The sequence below is a fragment of the Piliocolobus tephrosceles genome, chromosome 15 (assembly GCF_002776525.5).
Source record: "Piliocolobus tephrosceles isolate RC106 chromosome 15, ASM277652v3, whole genome shotgun sequence".
NCBI lineage: Eukaryota > Metazoa > Chordata > Mammalia > Primates > Cercopithecidae > Piliocolobus > Piliocolobus tephrosceles.
In genome coordinates, this window is record NC_045448.1 from 55,936,020 (window position 1) to 55,962,799 (window position 26,780).

The 26,780-nt window shown below is 42.6% G+C and overlaps 3 pseudogenes; all 3 read right to left on the reverse strand.

The window, feature by feature from the left end:
* Positions 1–359: 359 nt before the first annotated feature.
* On the reverse strand, positions 360–835 carry LOC111553451 (annotated as a pseudogene).
* A 9,382-nt stretch (positions 836–10,217) lies between these two features.
* Positions 10,218–10,309, reverse strand: LOC111553493 (annotated as a pseudogene).
* A 5,344-nt stretch (positions 10,310–15,653) lies between these two features.
* LOC111553494 lies at positions 15,654–15,752 on the reverse strand (annotated as a pseudogene).
* Between the last annotated feature and the right edge of the window lie 11,028 nt (positions 15,753–26,780).

The window sequence follows — 26,780 nt, forward strand, 5'->3', positions numbered from 1 at the left end:
CAGTAAACCATGCTATAAACAGATGTACTGTCAGGCAGGCTTCGCTGCTCCTTTAATAGAGCACAGGCAGAGTAGATTTAGCATAATTCTTTTTTTTTTTTTAACTAGGCAAAGAACTTTATTAACCTTTGTTTCAAACTTGATTCCCAGACTTCTTTGGCTTAATTAGCTGCAAAGAATGAATTGCTGCGTATAAGCAAAAACTGAAAAGAGCTGCAGTGTCCAAGGGGCTTGGACTTAAAAATATTAGAGATCTAGATTTTATCAGATCCATAAACAAAAATTCCTTGAAAAGCAGTCATAATATAAAATAGTAGCTCCCAGTAACTTCAAGTTTTATCTTCAGAACTTGACTCAATTCAGTTTGCCTCATTCTTGGAAGCCTCATCAAAATTCTCCACAATATCTGGAACTTCATCATCATCCTCCTCTCCAGTAGCAAGTGGTGCTTTTCCATCCACAGATTGTTTGGGAAGAGCTTCAGTCAGTCTCCTTAAACTAGTCAGACTGCCTGCACCAAGCTTGTTTAAGATGCTGAGTAGCGTTTCTGTCAGCTGCTTTATCTCAGCATGGCTTGTAATGAATAGTGAAAGTGTTCACTGCCAGAGATGCCTGAACCTTAGGGTGGTTAAAGTGGTCACTGTTCCTTGGTTTGTAAACATATTCAACTCTTCTATACCGGAGATACTGTTTACCTCTAACTTCTTTAAGAAGAACTGAAGTTTTTTAACAACCGCTGCGGCTGCTCTATGAACCACCTTCTTTCTGCAAGAAGTTCCTTTCCCACCAGTGCGCACTTGTGCCTGCAGTTTGTGAGTTTTTCCTGGTTCATGATTGTTTCATCCTGTCGGAGCGGATAAGGGGCTGCCCAGGGGACTAGGGTTCGTGCTCAGAGGGTCTTGGGTGGACCAGCTGAGATTAGGCGCACACACCAATTTCACGTAATTCTTAAGGGCCTTAAAACTTTTGGAATGCTAAATGAGCATCGGCTTCAAGTTAAAGTCACTAGCTGCATTAGCCTCTTCCAGGAAAATCAGTCTGTTCTTTGAAGCTAGGCATTGACTTCTCTCTAGCTATGAAAGTCCTAGAAGGCATCTTCCTCTCATAGAAGGCTGTTTCATATACATTAAAAATCTGTTGTTTAGTGTAGCCACCTTGATCAATAATCTTAGCTAGGTCTTCTGGATAATTTGCTGCAGCTTCTGTTTTAACACTTGCTGTTCACCTTGCACTTTTATGTTATGGAGACAGCTTCTTCACGAAATTTCATGAACCAACCTTCACTAGCTTCCACCTTTTCTTCTGCAGTATTCTGACCTGTCTCAGCTTCACAGAACTGAAGAGAGTTAGGGCCTTGCTAACTCTCTTCCCTTAGATTAAGAGAATGATGTGGCTGGTTTGATCTATCCAGACCACTAAAACTTTCTCCATATTGGCAACAGCCTTTCTCACTTTCTCACATTCTCACTTTCTTATTTGCGTGTTAATTTCTTTCAAGAACATTTCTTAGACAGTGCAGTGGCTCATGCCTATAATCCCAGCACTTTGGGAGGCCAAGGTGGGCACATTGCTTGAGCCCGGGAGCTTTTGACCACCCTGAGCAACACGCAGAGGCCCAGCCTCTACAAAAAATTAAAAAATTAGCCAGGCATGGTGGCTCACGTCTGTGGTCCTAACTACTTGGGGTAGGCCAAAGTAGGAAGATGGCTTGAGCTCCAGAGGTCAAGGCTACAGTCAGCCATGATCATGCCACTGCATTCCAGCCTGGGTGACAGAGCAATACCCTGTCTCAAAAAAAAAAAAAAAAAAAAGAAAGAAAGAAAGAAAGAAAAAAGAAAAGAACTCTTCCTTTTCATTCACAACTTGACTGTTTGGCACAAGAGGCTAGCTTTTGGCCTATCTTGGCTTTTAACATGCCTTGAGAAAATGACAACTAATATTAATCTTAGTTGTAAAATTAATCATTCCTGGCTTTTGATTTAAAGTGAGAGACATCCAACTCTTTCTTTCAGTTGAATACTCAGAGGCTGTTGTAGGGTTATTAAGTAGACTAATTTTAATATTGTTGTCTCACAGGAAGGCTGGAGGAGAGAGAGAGAAGGGAGAATAGCTAGTTGGTGGGACAGTCAGAACGCACACAACCTTTATTGACTAAATTCACCATGTTATATGGATGTGGTTTGTGGTGCCCCAAAACAATTAAAATAGTAACATCAAAGATCAGTGATCAAAGCCAGCCATGGTGACATGTGCCTACAGTCCCACCTACTTAGGAGGCTGAGGCAGAAGGATCACTTGAGGCCAAGAGTTTGATGCCTTGGCCTCCCAAAGTGCTGGAATTACAGGCACAAATCACCATGCCAAGCCTGAAGAGTTTATTTTGTATTAAATAACTTAAATGTATTATTATAAACCTTCCCACAAATAAAACCTTGGTCCCACATGGTTTCACTGGTAAGTTCTTCCAAACATTTAAGGAAGAAATAATACCAAGCTTACATATATTTTGTAGAAAGAATAATAGAACCCCAAAGATATACACCTCCCAATCCCTGAAAACTGAATATGTTACTTTCCAAGGGGAAAAAGACTTTGCAGATGTGACTACATTAAAGATCTTGAGATGGAAAGAGTATCCTGGATTATCCAGGTGGGCTCAGTGCAATCACAAGGGCCCTTATAAAAGGAGATAAACGTTGTCAGTTAGAGAGTGAGAGAAATTTGAAGATGTTATACTGTCAACTTGGAAGACAGAAGATCTTCAAAGGGATCATGAACCTTGAAATATAGATAGCTTCTAGAAGTAGAAGCTGGAAAAGGCAAGGAAACAGATTTTCCCTCAGAACCTCCAGAAGGAATACAGCCTGCTAGCCTATTTTGGAATTCTGATCCCCAGAACTGAAAGATAATATATTTGCATTGTTTCAAGCTATTAGGTTTGTGGTAATTTGCTATGGCAGCAATAGGAAACTAATACTGGTGGCAGCAGCAGCCCATCTAGAGTGGCTGCTGCCATGATGGCTGCAGGAGGGAGGCGCTGCCCAGCCTCCCTGGGTGCCGCTGCAGCTGCTCTGGTGCAGCTCCAGATTCCAGCATCTCTGTGGTCTTGAGTGCCCAGGAAGACCTCCCTTCCCCCTGCAGGCTCAAAAGTGCTTGCTCTCATTGCCTGGTTTCTCCTGCTGTCAGTGCCTGCTCCCATCTTGGAGGTGTGGCTGGGACTGCACACTCCATGGAGCTGGCGGGAGCCAGGGACAAACAGGAGCCTCACCCCTTCTGAGTTAGCGAGGCAAGGTCTCCCTGGGTGCAGCTGCAGCTGCCCAAGCCTGGTTTCGGACCTGGGCATCTCTGTGCTCTTGGGGGCCCAGGAAGGCACCCCACAGGATCGAAGTGCCTGCTCCCATTGCCTGGCCTCTCCCTGTTCCCAGTACCCACTGCAATTGTGGAGCAAGTTTGGGGCCAAGTCCAGGAACTGTCACAGTCCAGCCAGGTGGGCACATGCTTGGGGCAGCCTAACATGCTAGCCCCCTGCCGCCTCAGTCCCCTCCAGACTTTGGGCACCCATGAGTGCAGGAGGGAAGCTGAGGGGAGGCTGAGGGCAGCTCAGCATTGGCTTGCAGGTGTCCCTTGGCATGAATAGCCTGTGAAACATGAACAGCAGAGGGAGGCAGACAGGCTCCTGGGCAGAAGGGAGCAGGAACCTGGTGAAGCCCCACCTTTAGGCAGGAGAAGGCCTGAAAGCTGGGGGCTGGGCTCCCAGTCCTGTGTACTGGAGGCAGAACTCATGGAACCTTTTCCTGGGCTCACCCATGGCTGCCCGTGGACCAATCAGCATGCATTTTGCCCCTCTGAAGACCATAAAAACCCCTAGACTCAACAACAGCAGGGCAGACACTGGGAAAACCAGCTGCAGAGAGGAGCTACCTTCTCCAGGGCCTCCTCTCCACTAAGAGCTGCAGATGATAGGATGACCAGCTACTGAGAGGAGCCACCCTCTCTGCTAAAGGCTGAATGTTTGTCAGGACAACCTGCCTGCAGACAGGAGTCAGCCACTACAGGTCTCCTCTGAGCTGTTCTAACACTCACTAAAGCTCCTCTTCATCTTGCTCACCTTTCACTTGTCTGTGTACCTCATTCTTCCTGGACACAGGGCAATAACTTGGGCAAAGATGTTATCGACTGCAGAGATTTCTGGCCAGAAAAGCAATACCCCAAAGATCCTGTAACAATACAGTATATATTTTCAAAGAATAAAGAGAAAACATTTTCTAACTCTTCATATGAAGCTAATATAACCTTGATTTTTCTTCTTTCTTTCTCTCTCTCTTTCTTTCTTTCTTTCAAGTTTTTTCCATTGCCCAGGCTGGAATGCAGTGGTGTAATCACTACGCACTGTAGCCTTGACCTCTTGGGCTCAAGCAAGCCTCCCACCTCAGCCTCCTGAGTAACTTGGACCACAGGCATGCACCACCATGCCTGGCTAATTTGTTTTTAAATTTTTCTTGATTTAGCAATGGGGTCTTGCTATGTTGCCCAAGCTGCTCTCAAGCTCCTGGGCTCAAGCAATCCTCCCCACTCAGCCTCCCAAAGTACTGAGATTACAGGCATGAACCACCATGCCCAGCCAAGAGCTGGATTTTATATAATATGATGCCAAATGGTTCCAATTTGATCTGTTTTTTGAAATGAAATAGTTTTTTACTTTTCAGTTTGTAAATTTTCAAACATACGTAAAAGTAGAGAAAATAGTATAATAAACCCATGACTTAGGTTTAACAGCAGTTACTATTTTGCTGATTTTGCTTTATCTATTTACACCTCCCTCCCCCACTTTTTGTCTCCTTTTGCTGATGTACTTTATTTTTATTTTTATTTTTTTTAAGACAGAGTCTCACTCTGTTGCCTAGGCTGAAGTGCAGTAGTGCAATCTTTGCTCACTGCAACCTCTGTCTCTTGGATTTAATCAATTCATGTGCTTCAGCCTCCCAAGTAGCTGGGATTACAGGCATGGGCCACCACATCCAGCTAATTTTTGTATTTTCAGTACAGATGGGGTTTTGCCATGTTGGCCAAGCTGGTCTTGAACTCCTGGCTTCAAAGTGATCATCCTGCCTTGACCTCCCAAAATGTTGATGTTACAGGCGTGAGCCACAGCACCTGGCCTTGCTGATGTACCTTAAAGCAAACCTCAGACATGCCATTTCAGCCACAAATACTTCCAGTATGCATCTCTAATGCAAAAGGACTTTTTTCATAGAAACTTTTGAAATCTTCAAAAGTGAATGTTTAAATGTTTCTGAATGATTCATCAATAAAAGTTTTAAAAAAGAAGAAAATAGGCCAGGTGGAGTGGCTCACACCTATAATCCCAGCACTTTAGGAGGTCAAGGCAGGTGGATCACCTGAAGTCAGAAGTTCAAAACCAGCCTGGTTTGGTGAAACCTCCTTGGTTGGTTGGTGAAACCTCATCTCTACAAAAATACAAAAATTAGCTGGGCGTGGTGGCGGGCACCTGTAATCCCAGCTACTCAGGTGACAGAGGTTGCAGTGAGCCGAGATTGCATCACTTCACTCCAGCCTGGGTGAGAGAGCGAGACTCCATCTCAAAAAAAAACAAAAAAAGCAAACGTGGAGAAAGTCAGTTGGTCAATCCAGTTGAAAGGTATACAGGTGTTCCTTTGTACTATTCATGTAATTTTTCTACAGAAATTTTTCAATGAAAAATTGTTTATTCAATAAGTGTTTTCCTTTGCACTTTCAGTTCATCAGTACCTAGTTAGCAATTCCTTTTTTTTTTTTTTTTGAGACTGAGTTTCGCTCTTGTTCCCCAGCCTGGAGAGTAATGGCATGGCAGGATCTCGGTTCACTGCAATTCTGCCTCCCAGGTTCAAGCGATTCTTCTGCCTTAGCCTCCCCAGTAGCTGGGATTACAAATGTGTGCCATCACGCCCAGCTAATTTTGTATTTTTAGAAGCGATGGAGTTTCATCATGTTGGCCAGGCTGCTCTTGAGCTCCTGACCTCAAGTGGTCTGCCCGCCTCAGCCTCCCAAAGTGCTGTGTACAGGCGTGAGCCACCGCACCTGGCCAGCAATTCTTTACATAAATAATCACAATTTTTTATAATTGGTTTTTTGTTGTTGTCTTTGATGGAGTCTCGCTCTCTTACCCAGGCTGGAGTGCAGTGTTGCAATCTTGGCTCACCGTAACGTCTGCCTCCCAGGTTCAAGTGATTCTCCAGCCTCAGCCTCCCGAGTAGCTGGGATTACAGGCATCCGCCACCATGCCCAGCTACTTTTATTTATTTATTTATTTATTTATTTATTTATTTATTTATTTATTTCAGTAGAGACGAGGTTTCACCAAGTTGGCCAGGTGGGTTTAGAACTCCTTACCTCAAGTGATCCACCCACCTCGACCTCCCAAAGTCCTAGGATTACAGGCATGAGCCACCGCACCCTGCTTCAAATTAGTTTTGAAAATATAACTGATACGAGCTCTGCCTCTTGAGAGCTGGCATGAGCTTTGAAGGAAATATATTTTAAGGATTCAAATGTGTCTTGTGGAATCCCACGGCAGAAGTCCTCAGAAAGAGCATGAGATAAGAAAATGATTATCAACTAGGATCCCAGGAAGTGCCTTCTCATATCCTGCCCCTGCTTCTCTGGTCTCATCTCTCTGCCTTGCAACTGTCTCTTCTTTTCAATTCATACATCAGGTTACAGCTGTATCTCAGCTTTGAAGTTTTAAAATTTCTTTCACTCAAGAGAATAGCTCAGTCTGAATAAGAATATTATGGTCCCAGTTTCAAATTCCTGGTAGAAAGAATCTGATGTCCCAGTTTGGGTCAGATGTCCACACGTGGTCTGATTATCTGTGACCAAGGAATGATGTCATATAGTAGAGATATGGTTGTCTGGTGCCTCTTTAAGGAGGAGGAAGCAAGCTAGGTCTTTGTGAGATAAGCCAACACCCAGAAAGGAGCTAATACAATTGTTGAGTGGAAACACAAAAGAGTCATGTATAATGCAATTCCATTTCTATAAAACAAATCAAAACAAAGCTCTATCTCTATATAAATATGTCTATTGCTAATATATATATTAGAAGAGTCTGGAAAGACTTGTAAACAGGAATATATATATTAATATATATTTTTAAAGTTTTCATTATGAAATAATTTTAGACTTACAAATGAATAGCAAAAATAGTACAAAGAATTCTTGTATACTCTTCACCCAACTTCCCCAAATGTTTAATCTTACATAAATGAGTAGAATGATCAAAATCAAGAAAATAACACTAGTAAATGCCACTAATTCATCTATGAACGGCATATAAATTTTGTCAATTGTCCCTATGTGCCCCTTTTCCTGGATCAGGATGCTATTAAAGATCACACAATGCATTTATTTATCTTCTTACTCTTTAATCTGGGATAGTTTCTTAATCTTTCTTTATCTTTTCTGACCTTCACAATTCTGAAAAGTGTGTGCCAATAGTTTTGTAGAATGTCCCTCACTTTGGGTTTGTCTGATGTTTCTTTTTGATTAAAATCAGGTTATATATGTTGGCCTCATGGCTGCAATATTAACTTGGATACTTGATTAAGGTAGTGTCTGCCAGACTTCTCTATCGTAACATTATTTTTCCCTTTGTCATTTAATAAATATCTTCTGGGGAGATACTGTGACACTATATAAAAAAATCCCATTTCTCCTTTTAGCCTACCAGTTTTAGCATTTGTGAATGACTCTCGCCTGAAACAATTTTTACTCTAGTGTCTGGCAAATGGTAATTTTGTTTCCATCACTTCTTCATTTATTACTTGGAATTCTACTGTAAAGAAGAACTTCCTCCACTCCCCCAATGATTTATTTATTCAACTTGTTATCACTCTGGACATATGGATATTTGTTTTATTTCATGAGTTACAACCTATTACTATCATTATTTATTTTGTTGCTTAAATTGTCCCTGATTTGTCTTGGGATCTCCTTCAAGTTGGCTCCTATGTTCTTTCAACATGCCCCATCATATTTTCAGCATTTACTTCTTGGCATCATGACATGTTCCAGGCGGATCTTGGTTTTTCTCTGTTCCAGTTCTGGAACCAGACATTTCTTCCAAAAGTTCTGGTTTTTATTTTCTTTTTTTCTCTCTTTTGAGATAGAGTCTTGCTCTGCTGCCCAGGCTGGAGTTCAGTAACGTAATCTGGGCTCACTACAACCTCCACTTCCCGGGATGAAGCGATTCTTATGCCTCAGCCTCCAAAGTAGCTGGGACTAAAGATGTGCGCAACTGGCCAGGCGCGGTGGCTCAAGCCTGTAATCCCAGCACTTTGGGAGGCCGAGACGGGCGGATCACGAGGTCAGGAGATCGAGACCAACCTGGCTAACACAGTGAAACCCCGTCTCTACTAAAAAATACAAAAAACTAGCCGGGCGAGGTGGCGGGCGCCTGTAGTCCCAGCTACTCGGGAGGCTGAGGCAGGAGAATGGCGTGAACCCGGGAGGCGGAGCTTGCAGTGAGCTGAGATGCGGCCACTGCAGTCCAGCCTGGGCCACAGAGCAAGACTCCGTCTCAAAAAAAAAAAAAAAAAAAAAAAAAAAAGATGTGCGCAACCATAACCGGCTATCGTCTGGTATTTTTAGTAGAGATGAGGTTTTGCCATGTTGCCAAGACTGGTGTCGAACTCCTGAGCTCAAGTGATCCTCCCATCTTGACCTCCCAAAATGCTAGGATTATAGGTGTGAGCCAATGCCCTGGCTGTCCTGATTTATTTCCTTTTCTCTTTTTTCTTTTGTAAAATTGCATATATAAAACAAGATCTGGCATCAAGCATGTTCATTGCTACTGATATTCCAATACCTGGAGGTAGGTAATATTTTTATCTGCATTTCATAGAAAAAAATGTGAGGCATGAAGAGGTTAATGCGGCTATTTATTAGGTGCTAGAGCCAATATTTGGACCCAAGCAGTCTGACTCTAGAATTCATGTTTTTGTTTTTGGTTTTTTGAGACAGAGTCTCCCTCTGTTGCCCAGGCTGGAGTGCAAGGGCATGACCTCGGCTCACTGCAACCTCCGACTCCCAGGTTCAAACGATTCTCCCTGCCTCAGCCTCCCTAGTAGCTGGGATTACAGGTGTGCGCCACCACGCCAAGCTAATTTTTGTATTTTTAATAAAGACAGGGTTTCGCCATGTTGGCCAGGCTGGTCTTGAACTCCTGACCTCAGGTGATCTGCCCGACTTGGCCTTCCAAATTGCTGGGATTACAGGTGTGAGTCACTATGCCTGGCCTCTTAAAAGCTTTTTAGTAACTGAGAGAAGTAGAAAAATCATGGTGTCCACATTGCATGTGGTCACTACTTGACCTGGCACTTTATATCTGACAGACACTATGTGGAGTGAGCTATTACCAGCAATCTGTTCATGCTACCCTCCAGTAGGCACAGCACATAGGCTATGTTCCAAATAGGCCATAGGTCTCCTCAAGAGCTAAATACTACATATGACATTTGTTGAATCATTTTACTGTCCACAAGATGAGATATAATCAGAGGTATCATTCATCTGGAAAATCTCTGAGCTTCTTACCTATAGGTGGTGATTAAATGTGTAAACAAACTGCTTTCCCTAGTCCCAAATTCACCCAATTATAATTAAGGAAATTCGTTTTGGTTGCAATATTCACTGCTATAGCATATTGGTGGCTTTTTCTGAATCAGTGTTAGCCTACATTTGCTTATAAAAATCTTCAGGTTTCCATTTTAGTGGTATTGCTTGAGGAAAAAATCCATAAAATTCTGATGCCAGCTATTCTACACAGTTCCATCTACTGAAAAATATAAACTGTATCAAAGTTTATATACTACAAAATCTTAATGCATGGAAAGTTTGAATATTTCTTGTTTTTCATAACATCCAATTTAATACACATAAGCCAAAGATTCCAAGTATAGAAAAGTAGGAAAAAGAGAACAGGAAGGGCAGATGGGGCTGTGGCAACTACAGTTTTGGGCAGTTTGGTAACATCGCTTCTTCTGCTGCTGCTTTAATAAGGTATAATTGACAAACTTCAATTGTATATATTTAAGGTGTACAACTTGATATTTTGATACATGTGTGCGTTGTGGAATAATCACCACAATCAAGCTAATTAACCATCACCTGACCTAATTATGTTTTTGTGTGTGTACATGATGAGAACACTTCAGATAAAATATATAGACTGCTTTGCAAATTTTCATGACATCCTTGTGCAAGGGCCTTGCTAATCTCCTCTGCATTGTTCCTATTTTATTTTATTTTATTTATTTATTTTTAATTTAATTTTATTTTTGAGACAAGGTCTTGCTTTGTCGCCCAGGCTGGAGTGCAGTGGTGTGATCTTGGCTCACTGCAACCTCTTCCTCCTGGGTTCAAGCGATTCTCCTGCCTCAGTCTCCTGAGTAGCTGGGATCACACGCACGCACCACGACGCCCAGCTAATTTTTGTATTTTTAGTAGAGACGGGGTTTTGCCATGTTGGCCAGGCTAGTCTTGAACTCCTGACCTCAGGTGATCCACCTGCCTCGGCCTCCCAAAGTGCTGGGATTATAGGCGTGAGCCGTAGCGCCCAGCCTAGAATTCACATTCTTGACCACTATGCGTATCTTATTAATAAAACCTAGGAAGCTAGCACAGTATAAACCAATCTTACCCATATATAAATGCAGTTTTCTAACTAGAGATATTAAAGAATTAAATGTAATAAAAAAGCAGAAAGTGCATAAAAAAGAATTAAATGTAAAATCTCAAATAATAAAAAGAAGGAGAAACTATAAGTGAATATTCAGTCAATCTCAGGCTGAGAGAAAACTCTGTGAGAATACAGTTGTGCACTCCCCAGCTGCATCACTCACTTTAGCATATGCCCCCAACTTTAGCTGTGGCAGGAACCAGTTTAAAAAGGAAGTTGGCACTGTGTGCATTTTTTTCTCAGGAATCACTCCTGGCTTGTCTGACTGTTTGAACTCTCTTTGCATTGCCTTCTTTGTCAGAACGATTAACTTTGACTTAGAACTTTCTCTTTTTATTTATTTATTGCCCTGTCTGAATTTGGCATCCTGACCCTGGACTATTGGTCTCAGCATTACTGACCCAGAAACTCCATAGGAAACTGACCTGGTAATGATTTTCTTGGCCCCATTCACCACAGCCTCAGGCCTACTTCCAGCCCAGGGACTCAGGGCCCCCCATCTGCCTGAGGCAGGAGTATGTGGTCAAAAAAAGAATAGAAAACACACATCCAAGCAAACATAGGAAAAGATGGACAGGCTTGACTAAACGGTAAAGTGTAAAATGATTATTCTTCAAGATAACATACAATTCTATGATTCTATACATACGTATGTCCATGCATGCATACGATAATTGACTTCTCAACTGCTAACATTTCTTGAGTACTATTTGCTCAATACTACTCATTTTTCCATAAATTTATGTTTTGAAAAATGTCAAACTTACAGGAAACTTTAAATAATAGTACAATGAGGCAAGGTGCAGTTGTTCACACCTGTAATCCCAGCACTTTAGGAGGCCCAGGTGGGAGGATAACTTGAGCTCAGGTGTTTGAGACCAGCCTAGACAACATAAGGAGACTGTCTCTACAAAAAATACAAAAATTAGCTGGGTGTGGTGGCAAATACCTATAGTCCCAGGCACTTGGGAGGCTGAGGTGGGAGGATTGCTTGAGCCCAGGAGGTTGAGGCTGCAGTGAGCCATCATTGTGCCACTGCACTCTAGCCTGGGTGACTGCAAGACCCTGTCTCAAAAATAAATAAATAAATAAAATAAAAATAAAAAAGAAGAAGAAAAATAAATAGTACAATGGACACCTTTACATTCTTTACCAAGATTCAGCAATCAAGAATTGACTTTTCCCATTGGATTTTAATATTTATTGTTTCTTCCCAAAAATTCACGTGTATTTTGCATCTTGTCACAGGCCATATTTCAGGGGTGCCATAACCACTCCTAGTTTGGTGTTTTTTTAGAAAGACTCAGAAGGCTCAATATCAGGTTATATTCATGGCGAAGACTTATTACAGCAAAAAGTAGACAGTAAAAATTGCAGAAAGAAGATAGGCATTGGGTAAAATCCAGAGAGGTCAGATACACACTTTCAAGTTTTTTCCAACCAGAGCCACACAAGACATGCTTTCCTTCTAGCAGAATCTCTCTACCCAATGCAAGTCTCAGGGCCCAAGGCTTTTATGGAGGTCTGGTCACATGGGTATATTCTGCTACATGACCATCCTTGACAACTGAAACTCAGGGCTCTATTAATGAAACCTGGCATGCATGATCAGTCTTGATGTCCGTGCAAAGCAATTCTGACAAGCTAGTAGGACACGGTTCATTGCTTTAGGTGCATACAACAAAATCATCAACCTTAGCATAAAGAGCCTTCCAAGGGCCACATACCTAGGGTTGACCAACAGTCAGTCATGGGTCCAAGTTTCCTTGGAGATATGCAAGGACAGAGCAATCAGAATTGCTGTGTAAATCTCTCATATGATACCTTTGGTTTGTTACATTCCTGCCATTTGAATTGCCTTTTCTTTTCTTTTCTTTTTTTTCTTTTTTTTAAGATGGAGTCTCACTCTGTCGCCCAGGCTAGAGTGCAGTGGCACGATCTCTGCTCACTGCAAGCTCCGCTGCCTCCCGGGTTCATGCCATTCTCCTGCCTCAGCCTCCCTAGAAGCTGGGACTACAGGCGCCCACCACCACGCCCGGCTAATTTTTTTGTATTTTTTTAGTAGAGACAGGGTTTCACCGTGTTCGCCAGGATGGTCTCGATCTCCTGACCTCATGATCCGCCCGCCTCGGCCTCCCAAAGTGCTAGGATTACAGGCGTGAGCCACCGCGCCCGGCTGAATTGCCTTTTCCAGAAGCCTAGTTCAAATTCCACATTCTCTCCAGCACCTGCCCAAGGCCCTTCCTGGAGAAGCTACTTCCTAAACATACGCTCAGTGAAGGAACCTTGAGTGATGTCTTCACAGACCTATTCAACCCAGGGATCTCTTCCTTTTCAGTGAATTTTCCCCTTATTTTATAATTAGTCATATAATGCCTAGGAATAGCTCTTGTGTTATTATCTGATATTGCCATTTAATTTTTCAAGTTTTTATTTTCTCCTTAACCACAGGCTAAACAACAATCATCTTTTAGGTCACTTTGTATATATTTTGCTGCTCCTAGAACAAAATATAACACTTAATAAATATTTATTGATGCTAATTGATAACTGGTTCAAAAACTACCCTCCTACAACTTAGTCTTTAATATATAAATAATAAAGAGCTGGGCACGGTGCCTCAAACCTGTAATCCCAGCACTTTGGGAGGCTGAGGTGGGAGGATTGCTTGAGGCCAGTAGTTTGAGACCAGCCTGGGCAACACAGTGAAACCCTGTCTCTACTAAAAATACAACAATTAGCCGGGTGTGGTGGTGGGTGCCTATAATTCCAGCTACTTGAGGGACTGAGGCAGGAGGATCACTTGAGCCTTGGAAGTCGAGGCTGCAGTGAGCTGAGATCATGCCATTGCACTCCAGCCTAGGTAACAAAGTGAGACCCAGTCTCAAAAAAAAAAAAAAAAAAAAAAGTGATAAAGAAAATGAGGCTGTTTTAACCCAGCTAACATCTAGGTTTGACCATTGGGTGAAAGGAGTCATTGCAACAGTGGTGGTCTACTAAGTTGATTTATTGCCGCAAGAGAAGCCTGTACATCAGGTACTTCTCCATGCTCAAGTCCCTTGCTTGGGCAGTTCTACAAGCCATCAGGAGAGTGCTTGTAACTAATTAGAATGGTGCCTCTCAATCTGTAGCATGCACTGGGAGCACCTGGAGGGCTTGTAGGACACAGATTTCTGGCCCAGCTCCCAGAGTTTCTGATTCAGTAGGTCTGGGGTGGGGCCAAATAACTTGCATTTTTAACAAGCTCCCAGGTGATACTGATTCTGCTGATCCCACACCATACTTCGAGTCGCAAGGTCCTATTCACACACACTCAACAGGGTATGTTTTCAGTACTCTAAGGGCAATTCTTAGCGATCGGCTAGGCCATAGTAGAATTTTGACTTTATCACACACTGTTCCACCTTTATATGTCTTGTCTACTTGCACACAGCCACTATTTTTCATATAAGAAGAGTAATTTTTTTTTTTTTTTTGCTATAATGGCACTCCTCTTCAGAATATATTCAATGATGGAATTTCATGCCAGAAAATTGTTGTGCATCAATTATTATAACAGTTTCTGTCATAAAGAATTAAAATTGCAAAGGATACTATCTGTCCATTTTAAAATCCACACTGCTATAAATTAGTCATCATAATGTAATGGTCAAGTATCATACCACAATTTACTATTGTCTGATAGTATTCTTGAAACTTGTTCTCTTTGTTCCTCTTTGAAGCTTTTTTTTTTTTTTTTTTTGAGACATTTTTCGCTTTTTTGCGCAGGCTGAGAGTTAAGTGGTGCGATCTTGGCTCACCTGCAACCTCCACCCCCTGGGTTCAAGAGATTCTTCTGCCTGCAATCATGCCCATCTAATTTTTGTATTTTTGGTAGAGACAGCGTTTCGCCATGTTGGCCAGGCTGGTCTTGAACTCCTGACCTCAGGTGATCTGCCTGCCTTGGCCTCCCAAATTGCTGGGATTACAGGTGTGAGCCACCATGCCCAGCCTCTTAAAAGCTTTTTAGTAACTGAGAGAAATGGAAAAATCATGGTGTCCACATTGCATGTGGTCACTACTTGACCTGGCACTTTATATCTGACAGACACTATGTGGAGTGAGCTATTACCAGCAATCTGTTCATGCTACCCTCCAGTAGGCACAGCACATAGGCTATGTTCCAACTAGGCCATAGGTCTCCTCAAGAGCTAAACACTACATATGGCATTTGTTGAATCATTTTACTGTCCCCAAGACAGAGATATATTTATCAGGGGCATCATTCACCTGGAAAATCTCTGAGCTTCTTACCTATAGGTGGTGATTAAATGTGTAAACAAGCTGTTTTCCTAGTCCCAAATTCACCCGCTTATAATTAAGGAAATTCATTTTGGTTGCAATATTCACTACTATAGCATATTGGCGGCTTTTTCTGAATCAATGTTAGCCTACATTTGCTTATAAAAATCTTCAGGTTTCCATTTTAGTGGTATCGCTTGAGGAAAAAAATCCAGAAAATTCTGATGCCAGCTTTTCTACATGGTTCCCTCTACTGAAAAATATAAAGTGGATCAAAGTTTATAAACTACTAAATTTTAATGCATAGAAGCTTGAGTATTTCTTATTTTTCATAACATCCAGTTTAACACACATAAGCGAAAGATCCCAAGTATAGAAAGGTAGGAAAAAGAGAAGAGGAAGGGCAAACGGGGCTGTGGCAACTATAGTATTGGGCAGTTTGGTAACACCGCTTCTTCTCCTGTTGCTTTAATAAGGTATAATTGACAAATTTGAATGGTATATATTTAAGATGTACAACTCAATGTTTTGATACATGTGTGCATTGTGGAATAATCACCACAATCAAGCTAATCAACCATCACCTGAAATAGTTATGTTTTTGTGTGTGTACGTGATGAGAACACTTCAGAAAAAATATATGGACTGCTTTGTAAATTTTCATGACATCCTTGTGCAAGGGCCTTGCTAATCGTCTCCACATTGTTCCTATTTTATTTGTTTATTTCAGACAAGGTCTCGCTTTGTCACCCACCCTGGAGTGCAGTAGTGCAATCTTGGCTCACTGCAACCTCTTCCTCCTGGGTTCAAGTGATTATCCTGCCTCAGTCTCCCGAGTAGCTGGGATAACAGGCGCGTACCACCACACCCAGCTAATTTTTGTATTTTTAGTAGAAACAGGGTTTCACCATGTTGGCCAGGCTAGTCTCAAACTGCTGACCTCAGGTGATCTACCTGCCTCAGCCTCCCACAGTGCTGGGATTACAGTCGTGAGCCACCACATCCGGCCTGTTCCAATTTTAGTATATGTGCTTCCAAAGCAAACACCTTACCCTTCTTCTTACAACAGTACTCCCCAACCCACAAAACATAAGGTCAGCAACCCAGATTTAGACCGAACCTCAACTTCCTGGTAAGAGGAATTATCCAAGGATTATTATTAGGGCAGGTGACACAAGTTGAGGAAATCCAAGTTCTTCCCGAGCAGGTACTCAAGGGGCCCTTTGGCTCTGGGGTCACGGAGCTAGATGAAGTGAAGCCAGAGGGGCTTGCACACCTCATGAAAAGGCCTAGCTGAAATAGAAGGGAATGAGGCCAAAACCCAGAGAAATAGACCTGTGAGGATATACACACAAAGCAGAGGGGCAGAGAAAAAGAGAATGAGAAGACCTTTCAATGTCCTTGAGTCCCGGGGTTCAGAGTAGCTAGGGTCAGGGCCTTCCCTATTCTCCCCAGGAACACGAACCACTAAACGTTCCTCTTTGCTTAAATTATTTTGAGTAAAATTTCTGCTCCTTGACTAATAGTAAGGCATATTACATTTTATCTATTTCTGAGTAATGGCAACTATTTTTTTTTTTTTTTGAGACGGAGTCTTGCTCTGTGGCCCGGGCTGGAGTGCAGTGACCGGATCTCAGCTCACTGCAAGCTCCGCCTCCCAGGTTCACGCCATTCTCCTGCCTCAGCCTCCCGAGTAGCTGGGACTATAGGCGCCCGCCACCTCACCCGGCTAGTTTCTTGTATTTTTTAGTAGAGACGGGGTTTCACCGTGTTAGCCAGGATGGTCTCGATCTCCTGACCTCGTGATCCGCCCGTCTCAGCCTCCCAGAGTGCTGGGATTACAGGCTTGAGCCACCGCGCCCGGCCAGCAACTATTTTTAAAATCAATCTTACTCCCACATCTAGGAGGAAAAGAAAATACTGTCAGATATGAAATTAGGTTTAAACATTAATAGCTAAAGGTGTCTGAGATTTTTGTCTGGAATTTGCTGGTAAAAGTGCTATTTTGAAGTGTATGTGTATGAATTAATCCACACCCTAGGGACAATTATTTAACATTTTTAACACCCAGGTCAGGAGTCTACACCTGAGGCGGAGTGAATAACTAGATATCTAAGGGCCTTAATCTGTTGGCCACCCTCCAAAGGAGGCAGGTGTAGAACTTTAGATATCTCACTTTCTGAACCTGCACCATAAGCGATGTTGCATTTTTTCATAGTGAAATGAGCAGTATTCAAGATATACTGCCAGATGCCTAGCAGCCCTTTTCGTTTTTTTTTTTTTTTTTTTGAGATAGAGCCTTGCTCTGTCATCCAGGCTGGAGTGCAGTGGTGCGATCTCGGCTCACTGCAACCTCCACCTCCTGGGTTCAAGCGACTCTTGTGCCTCAGCCTCCTTAGTAGCTGGGATTACAGGCACACATCACCATGCCCAGCTAATTTTTATATTTTAGTAAAGATGGGGTTTCACTATGTTGGGCAGACTGGTCTTGAACTCATGACAAGTGATCCGCCTGTCTCGGCCTCCTAAAGTGCTGGGATTACAGGCATGACCCACCACACCTGGCCTAACAGCCTTTTAAGTAGCATCAAGGTCTAGAACTTCTTTACTTCCATGTGACCCTTCCTAATACTAGTTTCTTTCACCTGAAGTGACTGGAAGGTTAGCTTGTCTTCTGTGAGAATAAAGTTGCTTTGACATCCAAGTGAATCTTCCATGCAAGGTGTTTGTTAGAGGGCCAAGAAAGGGGTATGGACTTCACTGACTTTATAGGAATCATTTGTACGACTGCTTACTTTTGGCCTATTTGTTAATACTGGTGTGTGGAAAATTTAGATCTGAGATTAGTTTTCATTATAATAAATCATAATAACAATGTTGTAGAAGAGGAAGCATGACTCCCTTCTATCTCTAATCTCTGAAAGTATTTTTACTATAAGAAATGGACAGTCCCTGAATGGACAAATTGGCTTAGGTCAAGTCTTAAGGGTGAGAGAAGCTGCTCAATGACCTCTTATGACCTAGATTCTCAAACACTCCCTGGGTTTTCATCCAGTCTGGTTTCTTACTCTTCCTTCTAGACTGACCCTTCTATGAGCTATTCTTCTTGGTTCTAATCCAGTTTAGTTCCTGGTATTAGAGGCCATGATTTTGCTTGCAGCCCACCTCTGGTTTTAGACTTAGGCCAACTCACACCCACATTTGAATGCCACATAGCTCTATTCCTCCCCTATACTCCTAGGCCTATTTCATTTTGCTTAAAGAAAGTGTTTATTTCTCATTTGCATGTGGAAAGTCTTTATTATTGTACATATTACTTGCAACGATCTGTCCAAAATTAGAGTATCTTGTACTTTAACATAAAGACAGAATGACAGAATTTTTTTTTTTTTTTTGAGACGGAATCTCGCTCTGTCTCCCGGGCTGGAGTGCAATGGCCGGATCTCAGCTCACTGCAAGCTCCGCCTCCCGGGTTTACGCCATTCTCCTGCCTCAGCCTCCCGAGTAGCTGGGACTACAGGCACCTGCCACCTCGCCCGGCTAGTTTTTTGTATTTTTTAGTAGAGACAGGGTTTCACCATGTTAGCCAGGATGGTCCCGATCTCCTGACCTCGTGATCCACCTGTCTCGGCCTCCCAAAGTGCTGGGATTACAGGCTTGAGCCACCGTGTCCGGCCGACAGAATTTTTTTAAAAGAGTAAAAGCACATTCCACGTATGTAAGTGAATTTTTAAAAAGTCTTTAATTCAAAATAATATTTCACCATGTAATTTCTTAAGTTTCAGCCATAGGTATGTGTTCTTGAAGTAGAGACCCTTTTTTTTTTTTTTTTGAGATGGAGTTTTGCTCTTGTTGCGCAGGCTGGAGTGCAATGGCATGATCTCAGCTCACTGCAACCTCTGCCTTCCGGGTTCAAGCGATTCTCCTGCCTCAGCTTCCCAAGTAGCTGGGATTATAGGCATGCCCCACCACACCCAGTTAATTTTTTGTATTTTTAGTAGAGACAGGGGTTTACCATGTTGGCCAGGCTGGTCTCGAACTCCAGACCTTAGGTGATCCACCCACCTTGGCCTCCCAAAGTATTGAGATTACAGGCATGAGCCATTGTGCCCAGTTGAGACTTTTTTTTTTAAGAGGCAAGCTAGTTTATTGATATAGTAGTTCCTGTCTAATTCTTAGACACTCAATTTAAGAGATTGAAAAGAATGGAAAGATAGTTCCAGCCCCATCAGGAAAACTGTATTTGGGCTCTTCTCACTATAAGAGCGAGAAGCTAAAAATGGGTTCATTTTTGTTATTGGCCTGAAGAAAAAATACACAAGGAACCAATAAGGCATTAAACTAAGCTGCCCCCAAAGGAGTGGAGAGGAGGGTTTGATTTTAGCAGAGACCTGTGTCCCACTTACAAACAATGTATGGATGAAGAAATGCCTACCTGGGGTATGTAGCCACCAGTGCGGTGGCTCACACCTGTAATTCCAACACTTTGAGAGGCCGAGGTGGGTGGATCACAAGGCCAGGAGTTCGAGACCAGCCTGTCTAACATGGTGAAACCCTGTATCTACTAAAAAATACAAAAATTAGCCAGGCATGGTGGCGGGCGCCTGTAATCCTAGCTACTTAGGGGGCTGAGATGAGAGAATTGCTTGAACCCGGGAGGTGGAGTTTGTAGCGAGCCAAGATCGCCCCACTGCACTCCAGCCTGAGCAAGAGCAAGACTCTGTCTCAAAAAAAAAAAAAAAAATGTGTCTACATGGGATCCCAAGGTGAGTGGACGCTAGGCATTGTGGCTTGGGAACACTGGGAGAGTTGCCCAAGCTTGGCATGGAGAGAGCGGAACCACCTGCTTTCAAATGACCATGAAGTGGCAACAATGGCCTGAAGACCAGGGTCCTTCCCTGAATATTCTAGAGTGTGTAATCTTCCCTTTCACCATTCCACCATTACTCCAAGATTGTGGTAATATGTATTGCACATCTGTGTTTTGGAGTAAGTTCACACCTATCACAAGTAAATACACAATTTTTAAAATCTAGATTAAGCTATTTACAATATATCTAAACCAACAATGACTACTTGAGGATATTCTCTTTAAATAGTATTCATTACAGAAGGCTGAGTCTACATGAGGCAGATGTGCGCTTTGCCTACTATATCAGCATTTCCTAAGCAGCCTGCTTGGTGCTAGCTCACAGATATTGACTGCCCTCAGTCCTTGAGACAGTTGGTTGCCTTGGGTGATTATCTTCAGCTGTAAGCAGCCTCTTCCTCTTGCCCCAGTGAAACTGCCTTTGCAAAATTATGACTGAGACAGTGAAAGAGGTCCAACTTAAACGACTCCATCTTGCCTCTAACCTCCAAGCTGTGCTTGTTCATTCCTGGATACAGGCTGAATTAACTTTGAGAGGAACTTAGTTTATCTTTTAAAACAAAGATGATAGTAGCCTTTTCCCAGGACAAACTTCTTTCTTGCCTGGGGATTGTACTACTAACATGAGCCACAAAATTTAAAATTATGGTTTAAGAGTCACGTAGCTGGAGGCTACAAGATTCTGACCCTCCCTAAGCTGCTCCTAAGATCAGTGCTTGAGGCGTTTTGCAGACTCTACCCTGGATGGATCTACCAGCACCACCCAGATCGAGAAACCGGCCATCTGATCTTGTGACCCACCCCCCCCACTCAGGAACTGACTCAGCACAAGAAGACAGGGACACCCCATGATTTCACCTACGACCCAACCAATAAGCACTTCCCAACTCACTACCCCTCCCCTCCCACCAAATTGTCTTGAAAAGCTTTGATCCCCAAATGTTCCGGGAGACTGATTTGAGTAATAGTAAAACTCCAGTCTCCTGCTCAGCCGGCTCTGCATTAATTATTCTTTCTGTATTGTGATTCCCCTGTCTCGAGAAATCTGCTCTGTCTAGGCAGCAGGATAAGGTGAACCCACTGGGTGGTTACAAATTGGGTAAAGTCAACCCACTAGGCGGTTACACCAGTGTGCTATACAACTACTGTATTATCATTTCCGTGTGTGCCGTTTGTGTTGGAAGCACTGGTTTATATATCTGTAACAGTTTAGTGCAAGAGGCAAAATGTTCCTTTAGCTGCTTCTCTCCTACTGACAAAATAAATTTAAACGGTAACTGCCTGCATTCAAGAAATACTTTATCAGATGTAAGCACAGAGCCAGAGTTAAAGCAAGATTTAGCCTAGGAGACTCAGAGACTTGGTAAAGTTTCTGGATAGCTCTTCTATTCAGAAGTAAAGATGTTAGATACATTTTTGGAAAGAGTTTTGTTCTAGTTCTACAGTCATAGAAAAGTGGAGACTAATGGCTGAACAGAACTAAAATTCAGAAACAGCAGAAATAAAATTTAAGAATTGAGTTCAACCATTCTTTCCTCCCAGGGAGGTCAAACCTACCATAGAGTATCTGATTCACTCAGGGATTCTATCTGAAGTTCAAGTTCTTTCATTCATTCATCTGAAGTGTCCTGATTCAAGAGGGTCAGGCTTTCTGTACTTTCTGTTTCCCTGCAATTTGCGAGCCAGCAGTACTAGGGCAGTGATTTTTTTTTTTTTTTTCACTCTGGCTGCATGCACATTGAAAGTACTTAGAGATTTTTTTCCCCCTAACAATCTGTGCCTGGGTCTTACCCTAAACCAGTGATTCTCAAATGTGGTTCCCAGATCAGCAGCCTCAGCACTGCCTGGTAACTTACTAGAAACGTGGATGTTGGCCCCACCCCAGCTCTACTGAATCAGAAATTCTGAGGTTGGTGCCCAGCAACCAGGTGATTTTGATGCAATCTAAATTTAAGAACACTTGACCTAGACTAATTAAATCAGAATCTCTAAAGTGAAGCCTGAGAAGATGATCATTTCAAGTGATTCTAATGTACAGCCAGAGTTGAGACCATTGCCTTGGACAAGTGGAAAGCCCTAGGAACTCAGTAGAATTCCTGGTCTGTCAAGTCTCCATTTTTCACATCAGACCACGCTCCCCACTTCCTGATGCAGGTCCCTTTCCAGGTAAGATTATCAGTAACTCTTTCAGCAGAATTTAGAGTTGACTCCTGAATTTATTTCTGGCCTTGGGCAGATTTCATGTGTTATATCCTTGCCTAAACTGATTACTCACTTGTAAACACCTGTGGAAGTGAACTGCCAGGTCCCACAGCATTTGTTCTCTAAAGCATCTTGTAAGAAATGAGAGATGCATTACAAAAGGAAAGTAGAAGGAATGAGGTCTCTTACATTTTAGAGCACAAGTCCCCAATCTTGGCTGTATATTAGAATCACCTTTTAAAAACTACCATTACAGACCATATACCAGACCAATTAAATACAATATTGTGGGATAGGGTCCAGAAATCAATTTTTCTTAAAGCTCCTGAGGTGAGTAAAATTGGCCAAGAATTTCACTCTAGCAGGAGAAACTTGACTAAGAGGTTGGTCTTGAACAAGAGATAGGGAGACTGACAGGAGGAAGAAAAGCTTCTCAGTGCCAGTGAGGAATTGGTATTCACATGCACACATTCATCCTGTAACCTTTTTAAAAAATACTTTCTTCTCTAACCCTAACACAGAACTAGATGGGCCCCTTTCATACACTCTTAGGTTGCATGAGAGAGAGAGGGAAAGATAATGAATAGATGAAGCAAGTCTAATGAACCCTTGAAAATTGTTCATCTTGATGATAAGTATGTAGGAGTGTATCATGCTATTCACTTTCGTGTATATTTGAAAATTTCTAGTAAAAAAAATTCAACTAAATTTTTTCAAAAGTAAGGACATTATTACCAACTTATAGAAATAAAAAGGATTATAAGACTACTATGAAAAATTGTATGCCAACACATTGGATAACTTTAACTTGTAGCTTGAAAGTAGGGTAAATAGGGGTCCGTTCCAAGATGGCTGAATAGGAACAGCTCCAGTCTGCAGCTCCCAGCGTGATCATCGCAGAAGATGGGTGATTTCTGCATTTCCAACTGAGGTATCTGGTTCTTCTCATTGGGACTGGTTGGACAGTGGGTGCAGCCCCCAGAGGGCAAGCTGAAGCAGGGCGGGGCATGGCCTCACCCAGGAAGTGCAAGGGGTCAGGGGATTTCCCTTTCCTAGCCAAGGGAAGCCGTGAGAGACTGGACCTGGAAAATCGGGACATTGCCACCCAAATACTGTGCTTTTCCAACAGTCTTAGCAAATGGCACACCAGGAGATTATATCCTGCACCTGGCTCTGCAGGTCCCATGCCCACGGAGCCTTGCTCACTGCTACTGCAGCAGTCTGAGATCAAACTGTGAGGCGGCAGGCTGGCTTGGGGAGGGGCGTCCACCATTGCTTAGGCATGAGTAGGGACACAAAGCGGCCAGGAAGCTCGAACTGGGAGGAGCCCACTGCAGCTCAACGAGGCCTGCTTGCCTCTGTAGACTCCACCTCTGGCGGCAGGGCATAGCTGAACAAAAGGCAGCAGAAACTTCTATAGACTTAAACATCCCTGACAGCTCTGAAGGGAGCAGTGGTTCTCCTAGCACAATATTTGAGCTCTGAGAATGGACAGACTGCCTCCTCAAGTGGGTACCTGACCTCCGTGTAGCCTAACTGGGAGACACCTCCCAGTAGGGGCCGATCGACACCTCATACAGCTGTGGGCCCCTCTGAGACGAAACTTCCAGAGGAAGGATCAGGCAGCAATATATTTGCTGTTCTGCAGCCTCTGCTGGTGATAACCAGGCAAACAGGGTCTGGACTGGACCTCCAGCAAACTCCAACAGACCTACAGCTGAGGGACCTGTTAGAAGGAAAACGAACAAACAGAAAGGAATAGCATCCACATCAACAAAAAAGACATCCACACCGAAACCCCATCTGTAGGTCACCATCATCAAAGACCAAAGGTAGATAAAACCACAAAGATGGGGAGAAACCAGAGCAGAAAAGCTGAAAATTCTAAAAACCAGAGCACCTCTTCTCCAAAGAACCACAGCTCCTTGCCAGCAACAGAACAAAGCTGGACAGAGAATGACTTTGATGAGTTGACAGAAGAAGGCTTCAGAAGGTTGGTAATAACCAACTTCTTCGAGCTAAAAGAGGATGTTCAAAGTCATTGCAAGGAAGCTAAAAACCTGGAAAAAAGATTAGACAAATGGCTAACTAGAATAAACAGCATAGAGAAGACCTGAAAACCATGGCACGAGAACTACGTGATACATGCACAAACTTCAGCAGCCAATTCGATCAAGTGGAAGAAAAGTGATTGAAGATCAAATGAATGAAATGAAGCAAGAAGAGAAGTTTAGAGAAAAAAGAGTGAAAAGAAATGAACAAAGCCTCCAAAAAATATGGGACTATGTCAAAAGACCAAATCTACGTTTGACTGGTGTACCTGAAAGTGACAGGGAGAATGGTACCAAGCTGGAAAACACTTTTCAGGATATTATCCAAGAGAACTTCCCCAGCCTAGCAAGGCAGGCCAACATTCAAATTCAGGAAATACAGAGAACGCCACAAAGATGCTCCTCGAGAACAGCAACCTCAGGACACATAATTGTCAGATTCGCCAAGGTTGAAATGAAGAAAAAAATGTTAAGTGCAGCCAGAGAGAAAGGTCGGGTTATCCACAAAGGGAAGCCCATCAGACTAACAGCGGATCTCTCGGCAGAAAGACTACAAGCCAGAAGAGAGTTGGGGCCAATGTTCAACATTCTCAAAGAAAAGAATTTTCAACCAAGACTTTCATATCCAGCCAAACTAAGCTTCATAAATGAAGGAGAAATAAAATCCTTTACAGACAAGCAAATGCTGAGATATTTTGTCACCACCAGGCCTGCCTTACAAGAGCTCCGAAAGGAAGCACTAAATATGGAAAGGAACAACTGGTACCAGCCACTGCAAAAACATGCCAAATTGTAAAGACCATGGATGCTAGGAAGACACTACATCAACTAATGGGCAAAACAACCAGTTAATATCATAATGGCAGGATCAAGTTCACACATAACAATATTAACCTTGATTGTAAATGGTCTAAATGCCCCAATTAAAAGACACAGACTGGCAAATTGGATAAAGAGTCAAGACCCACAAGTGTGCTGTATTCAGGAGAGTCATCTCACCTGCAGAGACACACATAGGCTCAAAATAAAGGGATGGAGGAAGATCTACCAAGCAAATGGAAAGCAAAAAAAAAGCAGGGGTTGCAATCCTAGTCTCTGATAAAACAGACTTTAAACCAACAAAGATCAAAAGAGACAAAGAAGGCCATCACATGATGGTAAAGGTATCAATTCAACAAGAAGAGCTAATGATCCTAAATATACATGCACCCAATACAGGAGCACCCAGATTCATAAAGCAAGTCCTTAGAGACCTACAAAGAGACTTAGACTCCCACACGATAATAAGGGGAGACTTTAACATCCCACTGTCAATATTAGACAGATCAACAAGACAGAAGGTTAACAAGGATATCCAGGATTCGAACTCAGCTCTGCACCAAGTGGACCTAATAGACATCTACAGAACTCTCCACCCAAAATCAACAGAACATACATTCTTCTCAGCACCACATTGCACTTATTTTAAAATTGACCACATAATTGGAAGTAAAGCACTCCTCAGCAAATGTAAAAGAACAGAAATTGCAACAAATTGTCTCTCAGGCCACAGTGCAATCAAATTAGAACTCAGGATTAAGAAACTCACTCAAAACCACACAACTACATGGAAACTGAACAACCTGCTCCTGAATGACTATGGGTAAATAACGAAATGAAGGCAGAAATAAAAATGTTGTTTGAAACCAATGAGAATAAAGACACAATGTACCAGAATCTCTGGGACACATTTAAAGCAGTGTGTAGAGGGAAATTTATAGCACTAAATGCCCATAAGAGAGAGCAGGAAAAATCTAAAATCAACACCCTAACATCGCAATTAAAAGAACTAGAGAAGTAAGAACAAACACATTCAAAAGCTAGCAGAAGGCAAAAAATAACTAAGATCAGAGCAGAACTGAAGGAGATAGAGACACAAAAAAATCCTTCAAAAAAATCAATGAATCCAGGAGCTGGGTTTTTGAAAAGATCAACAAAATCAGTAGACTGCGAGCAAGACTAATAAAGAAGAAAAGAGACAAGAATCTGGCCAGGCGCGGTGGCTCAAGCCTGTAATCCCAGCACTTTGGGAGGCCGAGACGGGCGGATCACGAGGTCAGGAGATCGAGACCATCCTGGCTAACACGGTGAAACCCCGTCTCTACTAAAAACTACAAAAAACTAGCCGGGTGAGGTAGCGGCGCCTGTAGTCCCAGCTACCCGGGAGGCTGAGGCAGGAGAATGGCGTGAACCCGGGAGGCAGAGCTTGCAGTGAGCTGAGATCTGGCCACAGCACTCCAGCCCCGGTGATAGAGCGAGACTCTGTCTCAAAAAAAAAAAAAAAAAAAGAGAGAGACAAGAATCTAATCGGCACAATAAAAAATGATAAAGGAGATATCACCACCGATCCCACAGAAATAAAAACTACCATCAGAGAATACTATAAACACTTCTATGCAAATAAACTAGAAAATCTAGAAGAAATGGATAAATTCCTGGACACATACACCCTCCCAAGACTAAACCAGGAAGAAGTTGAATACCTGAATAGACCAATAACAGACCCCGAAATTGAAGCAAGAATTAATAGCCTACCAACCAAAAAAAGTCCAGGACCAGATGGATTCACAGCCAAATTCTACCTCTGGTAGAATTTGGC